General features: G+C 53.9%; 1 long non-coding RNA gene across 1 annotated transcript; it reads left to right on the top strand.

Annotated features, from left to right (window-relative positions):
- Nucleotides 1-202: 202 nt before the first annotated feature.
- On the top strand, nt 203-10,857 carry LOC139045928 (uncharacterized). Its single transcript, XR_011505377.1, has 3 exons — nt 203-3,552; nt 3,839-3,920; nt 4,745-10,857. It is a non-coding gene; the product is annotated as an uncharacterized lncRNA (long non-coding RNA).
- The last annotated feature ends 576 nt before the right edge of the window (nt 10,858-11,433 follow it).

The raw sequence follows: 11,433 nt of genomic DNA, 5'->3' as shown, positions 1-11,433 counted from the left end.
GGAATGACAGCAGATTTCAAGGAGCTGAGGGGCCCCCAGCCGGGAATGGGGGATGGGGGAAGACGGGAGAGAGACAGAGATAGGAGGAGAGGAGGGGGGAGAGAGAAGGAGGGAGAGAGAGGGAGAGAAGGAGGGGGGGGGAGACGGAGAGGGGGAGAGAGAGGCATATCAGTGTGGGGAGGGGGCTTCTGTGGAGGCCGGTGGACCTTGGGGCCCATCCAGGGCTTTTCTCGTGCCTGGCGCCTGTTATCTTCTTCCAGGCACTGCCCTCCCACCCCAACTGGGAGGTGGAGTCTGAGCCGCAAAGATCTTCTAGGTCCTGCCCACTGCCCCCTCCTCCATCGATCCCCGCCAGCCGCCAGCCGATGTCCTTCTGCGGAGTTTGCAAATGGGCAATGGGGACAGAATGACCCCCTCTCAGGCTGGGGCCTGCAGCACCCCCGGGGGGCCGCGACCCCTGCGTGTGGAGAGCTCCCTCCAGAGGAGAATGCACTCAGCCACAGAGGGCTGGCGTGAGGCCTGGACGTGACCTCTGGCGGTGCTCCAGTCCTGAGTCCACCTGCTTTTGAAGTCCAAGTGGATCCATCCTTCTCCAGGGCCTGGCCGTTTAACCTGCCTTCCCTGGGAGAGACGCCCGAAGAGCTTTTCAAAGCATGTCTCCCTTCCCTCAACCTTGTTCAGAATGGGTTTTTATCACTAGCCACCAAAAAGGTCCTGAGTCATGCAAAATGACAGATACTTGTGGTGAAGAGGAGCTAAAAGGAGGGACTCTAAGGAGAAGGCGGCGTGTGAAAGACATTGACAAAGATGTGCCCCCTGCAGCGCCAGGCCTGCCTCCCCTGCGCCCTGGCGTCTCTGCCTCTGGATCCACTTGTCTGTCTCTCCCTCTCTCTCTGCGTCTCTCCTTGTTTCTGTCTGTCTCTCTCATTTTCTCAGCCTCAGTGTCTGACTTTGGCCCCTCTTTTCTTTTCTTTTCTTTTTTAAACTTTTTTTTATTTTTTATTTTTTATCTTTTTATTTTTTTTTTAAAGATTTTATTTTTTCCTTTTTCTCCCCAAAGCCCCTCCGGTACATAGTTGTGTATTCTTCGTTGTGGGTTCTTCTAGTTGTGGCATGTGGGACGCTGCCTCAGCGTGGTCTGACGAGCAGTGCCATGTCCGCGCCCAGGATCCGAACCGGTGAAACCCTGGGCTGCTGAAGCGGAGCGCGCGAACTTAACCACTTGGCCACGGGGCCGGCCCCTGGCCCCTCTTTTCAAGCTCCCTCTTCCACCGGGTCTCCTCCCATCTCTGAATGTGCTCTCCCCCAGCGGCCTGCACCTCAGCTCACCTGCGCCCAGGCCTGCCCTCCAGCCTCCTGAGCTCTGCTTTCTCCCACCCAGGGGTCAACACTACGTGTGCCCATGGCCCCGTTCATCACTCGTCAACATCAGGCCCCCTCCAGTCCGTCCTCCTTGCCTCCTTTCCCACCTGGGTCCCTGTGTGGGGTGCCAGCACCGCCTCCATACCCAGGCTTGAAGCCCTGAAAGCTGCCCCCTCTCCTGCCTTCTCTACATCCCGCCAACACCCGGGGGCTCTACCTTCTGGATTGTGCTGGAATCTGCCTCTCAGTTCTAACCTTCCCACCCCTGCCCTGATTTAGTGTTTGATCATCTCTCGCATGAAACCTTCAGAGTTCTAAACGGTCTCTCTGCTTCCACTCTTGTTCCTCCCAACCCCACCTCATGGCTGTCACACGGAGAGCTTGTACAGTCACAGGTCCCATCGTGCCCTGCCCTGCCCTGCGCAGAGCCCTGCCAAGGGCCCCGCAGCCCCGAGTAAATCCCAAGGTCAACACTCCGCCCTCCTGGTCTCAGCTGGCAACTCCCCGCCCCCCACCTTCTGCGGTAACCACACTGGACTGTGCACCCTCGGTCTGAGTCCTTCCCGCCCTGCCTGGCCCACTCTGACGCATCAGTTAGACCCAGGTCTCTGCCAGACCCTCTGCCCCCACAACCGCACCCCTGCCATGCCCAGGCCCCCGGGGAGGGGGAGGGCTCTGCATTTCCACCAGGATTTCCAGTTTTTTCCTCAGGGATCAGTGCCTCCCACTAAGCCATGGTGCATTGAGGGCTGGGGCCTCTGATGGCCTCTCTGTAGTGTGGTTCAGAGCCAGGGCACCTCAGACACTCAGCAGATGTCAAAGGAAGCCTGGGGGCTCTGCTCGAGAAGGAAGGAAGGGATGGCCGCACGAGAGTCAGGAGCAGGGGAGCAGCTCTTCCACAGAAAGGAGGTGCCGTTCCCACTGCCGAGCTGGAAAGGTCAGAGCAGACGTGAAATTCAGCCTTCATTGAGTGCTTGCTCTGTTCCAGCCACTGCGGGTGTGAGCCCCAGGTGGGAAACCAAGCCACCAGCTTCAGTCCAGCTGGGTAGACTGGTGAGCAGGCAGTGGAGACAGCCTGCTGAGTGGTGAGGGTGGCTGGACAAGAGCAGGCTGCCAGTAGAACCAGAGAGGGATGCCTGTTCTCAAGGCCCCACTGTCACACAGCCTGTATCCTGGTTGGGGAGACGAATGGAGACTGAGACAAATGTAAGAGGGTAGAGTGCTTTCAGACGGTGAGGATGAGGGAAGTGAACAACGCTGTGGGAATTACTGGGTGGTGACGGGGCTTTTCACTGAGAAGGCCTCTTTGAGAAGCGACATTTGAACTGAGACCTAAAGGATGGGACAGAATCAGCTTGTAAAGGGCCATGAGACGCAGACAGGAAGTGCAAAGGGCCTGGGGTGAAAACAAGTTTTGGTATGGCTAGAAAACAGGGATAATAACACCCACCCGCATGAGTCAGCTATTGTCATAAAAACACTGCATAACAAATAGCCCTCAAACTCAGTGACTGATAACAGAACCAGTATTTATTCTCAAACTCACGGGTCTCAGATGACTGTAGTTGGGCTGATGCAGGATGGATGTGGCCTGACCTCTCTGCTTCGGGCTGTGGGGAGCCTAGGTTTGGACTGAGCGCAGGTGTGATCCGCCTGTGTTCCTCCTGGGACACAGGCTGAAGGCTCTGAGGAAGCTCTTCCTACCCTGGGTTTCTGGAGAGCGAGGACACTCATGCTCTGTCCATGAACATTCCATTGGCTGAGGCAGGTCACGTATCAGCCCAGCCGCCGTGGTGTGGGGAAGTGCATTCTGGGGGGCTCGAATATTTGCTGAGTAGCAACCGCCGATCGCCCGCTGCCTCAGAGAGCTGCTGTGAGGATGGAAGGAGTTAGTACTCGTACGAGCACATGGGAGTAAATGCTTGTTCAGTGCTAACCATTATCAGGAGGACAGAAGGACAGGCCACGTCCAAAATGTCTTGATAAATCACGTTAAAAAATTTAGGCTTTTCCCGAGGACAGTGGGGACATATGGAGGCTTCAGTCAGTAGGGCGACATGGTTTGCTTTGGATCTTAGAGATCCCTCTGGAAGCAAAGGGGATGCCCAGGATGGCTTCCCGGTTCTTGTCTTAGGTGACAGGGACACGATGATGGCAGCCTTGGGTCAGAGGGCGCGGGAGAAGAGGCAGGTGAGTGGGGAGTGGACGGGGGAGGGTGCCAGCTGACTGGGATGTGTTGGATTTGAGATTCTTGTGGGACGTTTAGGTGCAGATATCAATTGAGGAGGGGAATCTGGACATGCGACATGCATTGGGGAATCATATGAACTAAACAGTGGGGGGGGGCCTCAGCCATCCTGGCTTCCAGGGATCAGAAAATACGCTGTGTTGGGATAAAGGAATTTTCAGTGGCATATATGAACATGTGACTGATGTTGCTAGTTTCTTTCAACTCTCCATCACATTCTTCTTCCAGACTGGATCCTGAAATTATCAGGAGGTAGCAGTGCTCAGGTGAAAACCTCCAGTCCCCAGCCTTCTTACACGGCCAGTGAGCTGTAAGTACAGGTGATGTCTCTGAATTCTGGGAAAGGTCCTTAAAGCGTGGGGCCATGCCTGTCTCTGTTCCTTCCTCTAACCCACAGCCTGGTACTCAAATGCAGTGGCTGGAGCTCTAGCAGTCACCTTGGACTAGGAGGCTGAAGGCCGCATCCTAGGTGGCTGTGCCAGAGAGGAAGGAGGCTGCCTCCCACACACCTCCCAGAGCTCCTGCAACAGCCCCAGGCTGTGCTTTCACATGAAAACCAATAAAACTTCCCTCTTGTTCGAGCCACTGTTATAGTTTCCTGTTAAATTCAGCTAAACTTGGTTCAAAGGCAAATATCAGGATTCTGGGCTATCTGGTCAAGCTGCAGCCTCGCACCTGGGGGCACTTCCAGTCTCTGCCCTGCTAACCTCTGCAGGGTCAACCAGGGAAACGCCGGCTGCCCGTTGGGGCCGCCGGCCGGGCGCGCAGCGCCACCTGGCGGACCCGGCGGACAGCACTCCTCTCTAGCAAGGCGCCGCACAGCTGGAAGCTGGGATGCTGCCTCGGGCTGTCGGCTTTGACCAGCGGTCGGCCCCCGGCTGGCTAATTTGACCTCAGCCCCGGATGACCTTTTAGCCAGGGACGCAATGCGTGCTCCAGAGGCCTGGGTGTCAGTGGAGCTCTGGGAGCTCCAGGAACTCCCGACTGTCGGAGCCTCTCGGCTCGGGCTGCTTTCGGAACCGCGGCTGCGCAGCGCATCCTCCCCTCCCGCTGGCCCTGCCCTCCCCCTCCCCCTCCTCCAGGTGGAGAACTTATGTCCTAATAAAGGATTCCATGTGACCTCTCCTTCTGCAGACTCAGGGCTCAGAGCGGCAGTTAGAGGGCGATGACTCACTGCCTCCTGAACAGGAAATGAACACCGAGGGAGCGGACCTGGCAGCAGCCTGGAGCGAGTGGATTCGCCTCGTTTAGCAGTGGGCGAAGTGGGCTCCTGTGGGCGAGCTTATTAACGCTTCCTTCTGCTGACCGCTGGTACAAACGCGACAGGGCCGACCGCGTGGAAAGTAGGGTTCAAACTGCAAAAAAATTAGAAAGTCCCGAAGTTGGTGGGAGACCCCTGGCGCTTGGGCACAGGTTTACGCCTTTGCCACGGACCGTGTGTGACCCGGCGCCCGCCTCGTCTCTCTGGGCTCCACTTGGTGCCTAAAGTGGCCGAACACCTTTCAGCCCTGACATGGAGTCGCCGCTCTGGCTGCCTTTGTAATTAATGTGGCCCTAAGTGACTAAGGCGAGGTAGCAGGGACTTTGGGGCAGAAGCACAAATGAGAAGAGAAGAAAGATGCCCCCCCCCAGTAGAAACGAAGCGCTGCTGTTTCTGGGGGGAGTGGGGGTTGCGGGGAGGTCGATGTGACCTGGGAAGCGTGGAATTCGGCAGATGGGTGTAGCCCTTGGTCTTCCCAGGTGGGGCCTGTAAGGCGGGGCAGCGGAGGAGGAGAGTCAGAGGGCAGACAGAGCGGCCCTAGGTCAAGGGCAGTGGGGCAGTGGGTATGGAGAAGGTAGAGCTGGAGCAGGAAACGAGATCTGGGGTGGGCATCAAGAGCACCCCCAGTGCGGAAGCTGTGCGTCTCAGGCTGGAAGGAAGGAAGCTGGAGTCAACCCACCATCTTAGGGGGGAAGAAACTGGGTCTCAGAGGTTGCGGGACTTGCACAAAGTCGCCTAGTTTATTCGGCAGAGCTGGGGCGGGGCCAGGCCTTCCCCCTGCCCACGGCCACTGGGGTTAGGGAACTTCTTCCCTGGGATCAGAACCCAGACAACTGGGAAGCCCCTGCTTCATACTTCTTTATCCTTTTTATGCTTAAAACGACAAAAATGAGAAAATTCTTAAAGCCCAGTACCTGTTGGCGCTGAGACAAGGGTTTCTAGGTGTTGGTGATAAAGAGAAGGGCCCCTGGCTCAGGGAGCTGGTCCCAATCTACGCCACCGCCTGCCCAGTCTTCCCACAGCTCTCCTGGATGGCAGGGCTGCCTCAGTTTGACCCCTCCCTGAAAAGCCTCCAAAAGCAACAGGTTCTTGCTTCCCTTTGATTTCTAGCTCCCTCCTCCTTCTGTAAAGCAACCTGGTTGTCTCTCAGCTGCTTCCATTTGCATCTCCACCTGGTACCCAGGAGCCACAAACAAAACCACCTTCTGTTTTGCATGGGGGAGGAAGTGCGCTGGGGCTGGAGGCCAGATGGGAGGTGCTGGGTGGGGGGGCCACAGCTATGCAGCCTCCTGTCCTCTCTGACTTCTCTGGGTGGGATCTCTGTGGTCCTCTGCAAAGGAGGCTGGGGGTCTCTTCCCACTCAGAGCCCAGCCCAGGCTTCTCCTCCTGCCGCTGCCCCACACTCTCAGGCAGCTTGGCCAAGCCTGGCATGGGATGTCCACCAGCACTTCTTCCAGCAGGGCTCAGAGCTGGGACTTCGGGCCTGTCCTGGGGGAAAATGTGTGGGACCAATGCCCCTTCCCAGGCTCTGAGGCTCCAGCAGGTACCAGTCAGCAGAGGTCCGTATAACAAAGGTCTCCCTCTCCTGTATGGCCTCGCCCCACGACCAACCACACACACAGGTGTCGGGGCAGGCCCAGAGCGTCCCATTGCTGCCCCAATAGCTGGGACCTGTGAGCTGCCAGAGGACCCTGGGCCAGCCTGGCCATATGGGAGGCCAATTGCAGGACGTGCCCATGACCCAGGCCAAGCAGTCTGTCTACCCCAAAGGATGTGGTCAGGGGTCCTCCTCCAGGAGATTAACCTCACAGGGATGTGACCTTGGGTCCAGACCACCCTGGCATTGCCTGAGCACCACTGGTCCCGTGTCCTGGGGCTCAGTGTGGCTGTGAGCCAATTTACGGAACAGTCTGAGCTTGATGGGGTGCAGAGTGGAGAGGGAGGTCCCCCAGTTCCATTCGCTGCCTTTTGAACTGCTGTGCCGGTCCTAAGTCCCTTCCTTGCCATCTCCCTTCTGTTCTGTCTCCCTGGGGACAGGCCCTGCTGGCTGTGTCTCCTATACTGCGGGTTCCACCATCTGGAGGCCCTGCTGGGAGACTGGAGTGGGGAGGGAGAGGCAGGGTTTTCTCGCCCTCCCTCTCCAGCTGTGTGGACAGACAGGCCTCCAGATGAGGGGTCCAGCTTCCGCTGGTGAGCCTGGCTCCTGGGTGGGAGGACTTCTTCCTCCCTCTGTCCCCTGCTTCTGGGCTGGAAGTCTCTCTCTGCAGTGCCTGGCCCTGCTGGCTTCTTGGCTCCACTGTCACCCTAGCCACCAGGTCCCTGAATTGGAGGGTCTCTGTGCTAAGTGGCTCGGGGTTTCCATTTCCCAATACCCGCGTCCGGCCGGGTCTTCCATCCTGGCCTCAGTGACATTGGGAGCAGATCCCACCATTGATTTTTGATGATGTTCGAGCATTAAACAGCTTGTCAAGTTAATTTAAAACTGTCATCTGACATCCAATTCACAGTCTTTCCGCCCCTCCCAGTTCAGCCTGACCCTTGGTCCAAGGGTCCTGACCTGGGGATAGGCAAGGTCTGCTTTCCCCTCCTCGCCCCTCTCCTGTGCACCCCCCTGGGGGCAAGGCGGGGTGGGAGGGCGATTGGAGGAAAACCGGCCCCGCTGGTGTGGCCCAGCCTTGCCATCCTGGGGCTCTGGATGGCAGGCTGGTAGGCAAATGGCACCTGTAAGTTGAGGAGCATGTGGAGTGAGCTGTGAGCTGTGTGGGGCCCTCTCCCTCTGGGTGGGGGGGCTTATCTGGGGGGAGCAGGGAACTGGCGGTTGGGCCTCTGGGGCCCTGTGATGCTCGGGGACGGTAAGGCAGTACGTGGAATTTCAGGCCTTACAATACGTGGGGCTACTATGTGCTGAATGTTTTCCGCTTTGGGCTTTTCAAGAGAGTCACAGACACTGAAAAAGCGCCCTTCAGTGATCGGTTGCCTGTTCCCTATCCTTCTCTTTAATTAGCTGCCCCAACAGTGAGAATTCAGGTGTCAGCTCAGGCTTGTGGTCAGGTCTACATGTGTTCAATTTCTTCTCGGATTTCCTGCAGTGTCGTGACCTGCCAGTCCACAGCCTCCTGCTGGGTCAGCAGTGCTTGAGTGGGTGGCCAGCAGCCTGGTCACTGGGTTTAACTCTCGTGCCGACTGTCCTTCCCCCTTGTTGACATGGATTGCTTAGGGATCACAGCCAGGAATTCCATTTGAGACGTGGAGGTCTCTGTGGCTGCAGGGCACAAACTCTTCCTGATTCTAGATCCTCTGGAAGGATGTGAGAGGTAATGAGGAAGGTTTGAATGCTTTGGCTCGGAGCAAACAGGCTCCGATGATCCTCCTCCCTCCCTCCTTTCCTTCCTTCCTTCCTCTCTCCTTCCCTTCCTTTCTTTTTTATATAGCAGCTTTATTGAAATATAATCCATGTATAATACAATTCACCCATTTAAAGCGTACAATTCAATGGTTTTTAATATATTTACAGAGTTGTGAGACCATCACCACACTGAATTTTAGGACATTTTTATCACCCCCAGAAGAAACCCTATACCCATTAGCAGTCGCTCCCAATCTCTCCCCAACACTCTCCAGCCCTAGGCACTCACTGATCTACAGAAGGTAGTGAGAAGGCCGCACTAGTCTACATTCCCCCGCCATGCCTCAGGGTTCCAGTTTCTCCCCATCCTCACCAACGCTTGTTACTGTCTGTCTTTTTGATTATAGCCATTCCCAGTGACTGTGAAATGGTATCTCTTTGTGGTTTTGATTTGCATTTCTCTAATGACTGATAATGTTGAGCATCTTTTCATATGCGTATTGGCTATTGGACATCTTCTTAGGAGATATGTCTATTCAAACGCTTTGGCCAATTTTAATTGAGTCGTCTTTTTATTATTGAGTTGTAAGTGTATGTTCCTGTGTGTGCGTGCAGACTCTGGACACTAGACCCTTCTCAGGTACGTGATGTGTGGATCTTTGCTCCCATGCTGTATTCACTCTCTTGATAATGTTTTTGACAAACAGAAGTTTGTAATATTGATGAAGTCAAGTTTATCTCTTTTTTCTTCACACCATTAAGACCAACTTGTACTGATATGGGACTGACCCCCCCGGAGCCCTCCAGGGCTCGTTGCTGCTGGGTGTTGGTTAGTGACTTTGCTGGACTATTTTTGTGAAGTGCATTTGCCCGCAGTGTGAAGAGGCTGAGGTCACTGCTTAGAGGGCACAGACTTAGGCAGGTGCACAAGCACCCTGGGGTGACAGCTGTTTTCACAGGGGTCCCTCTGACTCTCTCTGTCCCTGATGTCTCTGCTAAACCCTCTGTCTCTGTGGCATCACACCCAGCTGTTAGGCTCCACTAATGAGCGGCTGACTGCTCCAGCGTTCCCGACAATTCCTGGGGGCAGGCAATGCGCCACAGTCTGACCCAGTGAAATTTGGGCCTCTCTGCAGGAGTGGCTTTTGAGGCCAGTCTCTGAGGTTTGTTCTCAATTCTGGAGGAGTCTTTTCAGCTGTCTCATTTTTTGGTTTTCTCTGGTAAACTAGCTGGCCCTTGGTTTAGCTTATTGCTCTTGTGGAACTACCAGTGTTCTCTTTATTGTCCACCACCAAAATCGACTGTTTTTGAGAGCACCCTGATGCTTGAACTTCCCCCACATTCTGTTATAAATTAAGCCAGTTTTCTTTCTTTCCTCTGTTTTTCAAGAGCTGCCGCACTCTCTGCTCTTATGGCCTGCCTCTCCCTGTGGACAAACTCTGAGACACTGCTCCAGAGCTGGGGGCAGAGACAGTGGCTTACTTCTCTGAGTGATGCCCCGACTTCACAGAGCAAGGCTTTGGGTGGGGGCAGAAGCCTCTGGTCTCCTCAGCTTGCGGCTCCCAGCATGGCACCTCTGACCCATGAGGGAGCTGAGGCAAGCGCAGTTGGGGCCCCAGTGACTTGGCTTGCTCTGCCTGGGGTGGAGCCTCCCCCTGCGTGGAGACTAGGGGAAGGGAGCCGCCGTCCTCTCAGCTGCACTCCGCCGATTCTGTTTGTGCAATGGGGGGCTAAGGGATGCTGGTGGCTGCCTCTCTTGGGGAGCCGCTGTACTCCTGGACTGGGAGCTGGGTGGGAGGGAGCCCCATTTTCCCGGCCCCACTCACCCAGAGTGGAGCTTCTGTTCAGGTGAGCTGGGGGGATGGTGGAGAGGGCCTGGGTCGCGGCTCAGGTGCCACAGACCCTCTCTTCTTCCCAAGGAGAAGTCCAGAAGCATTTCTTTTTAATTCTTAAAAAGATATAAAAATTATTATTATTGTTACTTTTTTACCGATTATGGGTGTTTTGCTGGAGAGCAGGTTTGCAGAGTTCCTCATACCACCATTCTGGAAGTGGATCTCTTTCTTTCTTCCTTCCTTTCCTCCCTTTCTTCCTTCCTCTTTTTCTTCCCCTTTCTTTCTTTCTCTCTCACTCACTCTCTCTCTCTCTCTCTCTCTCTCTCGGGTTTTTGTTTTGTTAACCTATGGGTTAATAATAGAATATGCCAGATGTTAGAAATGATGTTCACATGTGGGATGTTATTAATAAGTGTATTAACTAATGTTGAAGACACTCCTCTCGACTCTAAGAAAATATGGTCAGAAAAATAAATTTTTCAGCACAGTGAACAGCCTCTTCAGTAAGGCTGACGGTTACAAGTAAAAAGTTTCAAAGCAAATACATTTCCTGGTTCCTTTTTACAAGAAGTTATTGTCTACTGAATTCCTAACCCTTTTTGTTTAAGAAGATTCGATTTTTTTCCCCGATACAGAAAGATTTGCTGTTTTCCTTTCCTTTTGTAGACATTTATAATCCTTTGTCTTTTAGTAGTTTCAAAGTTTTGAAACAATGTTCAGATAATTTCAAAAATAAAAAGAAAAACAATGACTAAAATAAAAATTGTTGATGTTTTAAGTATTTTACCAGTTGGAATAAAGATACTTTGTCCAAATCCTATAGTGTTTGTCTTCATGGTGTTAAGATGAAAGGTTAAGGTTCACCTTCTTTCTGCTGTAAAAATAAAAGCTATTCAGACAGCTTTCTGGAATCTTAAGGACAATGCACAAATTTGTTTGCTTAATTAAACATCCCTTGACACTTGGGGCAGAATAATCCTGCCCCAGTTCCTAGCCACACCCTCCCACTAGGTTCCTGCTCCTCCTGGATGACTGCAGAAGAATTGTGCCTGTCACTTACTAAAGCCGCGTCTGTGATCCCTGCTACGGCCCCTGGGCATCCTCTTTGGACCAGTGAGTTCGGTAATGTGCGTGTGGCACCAGATTCCCACCACCCACGTCCTCTTCTACGATGACCGATTACACAGTTAGGACAGCCCTATGTCCTGACAATACGTTCTCCCTTCACGCTTAACCAAGTTGGAGATGTTCTGTTACTTCAACTATAGACAAGATGAGACTGATCTACAGGATTGAAATAATTCACCAATTCAACAAATGGGGGCTTCTTTTTTTGCTCCGTAAGAGTTTTTTTTTGCTTTGTAAGAGACGTGTTTGTACT

Source organism: Equus asinus, chromosome 1 (assembly GCF_041296235.1).
Source record: "Equus asinus isolate D_3611 breed Donkey chromosome 1, EquAss-T2T_v2, whole genome shotgun sequence".
NCBI lineage: Eukaryota > Metazoa > Chordata > Mammalia > Perissodactyla > Equidae > Equus > Equus asinus.
Note: the sequence above shows the minus strand (reverse complement) of the source record. Positions and strands in the feature narration are given on the sequence as shown.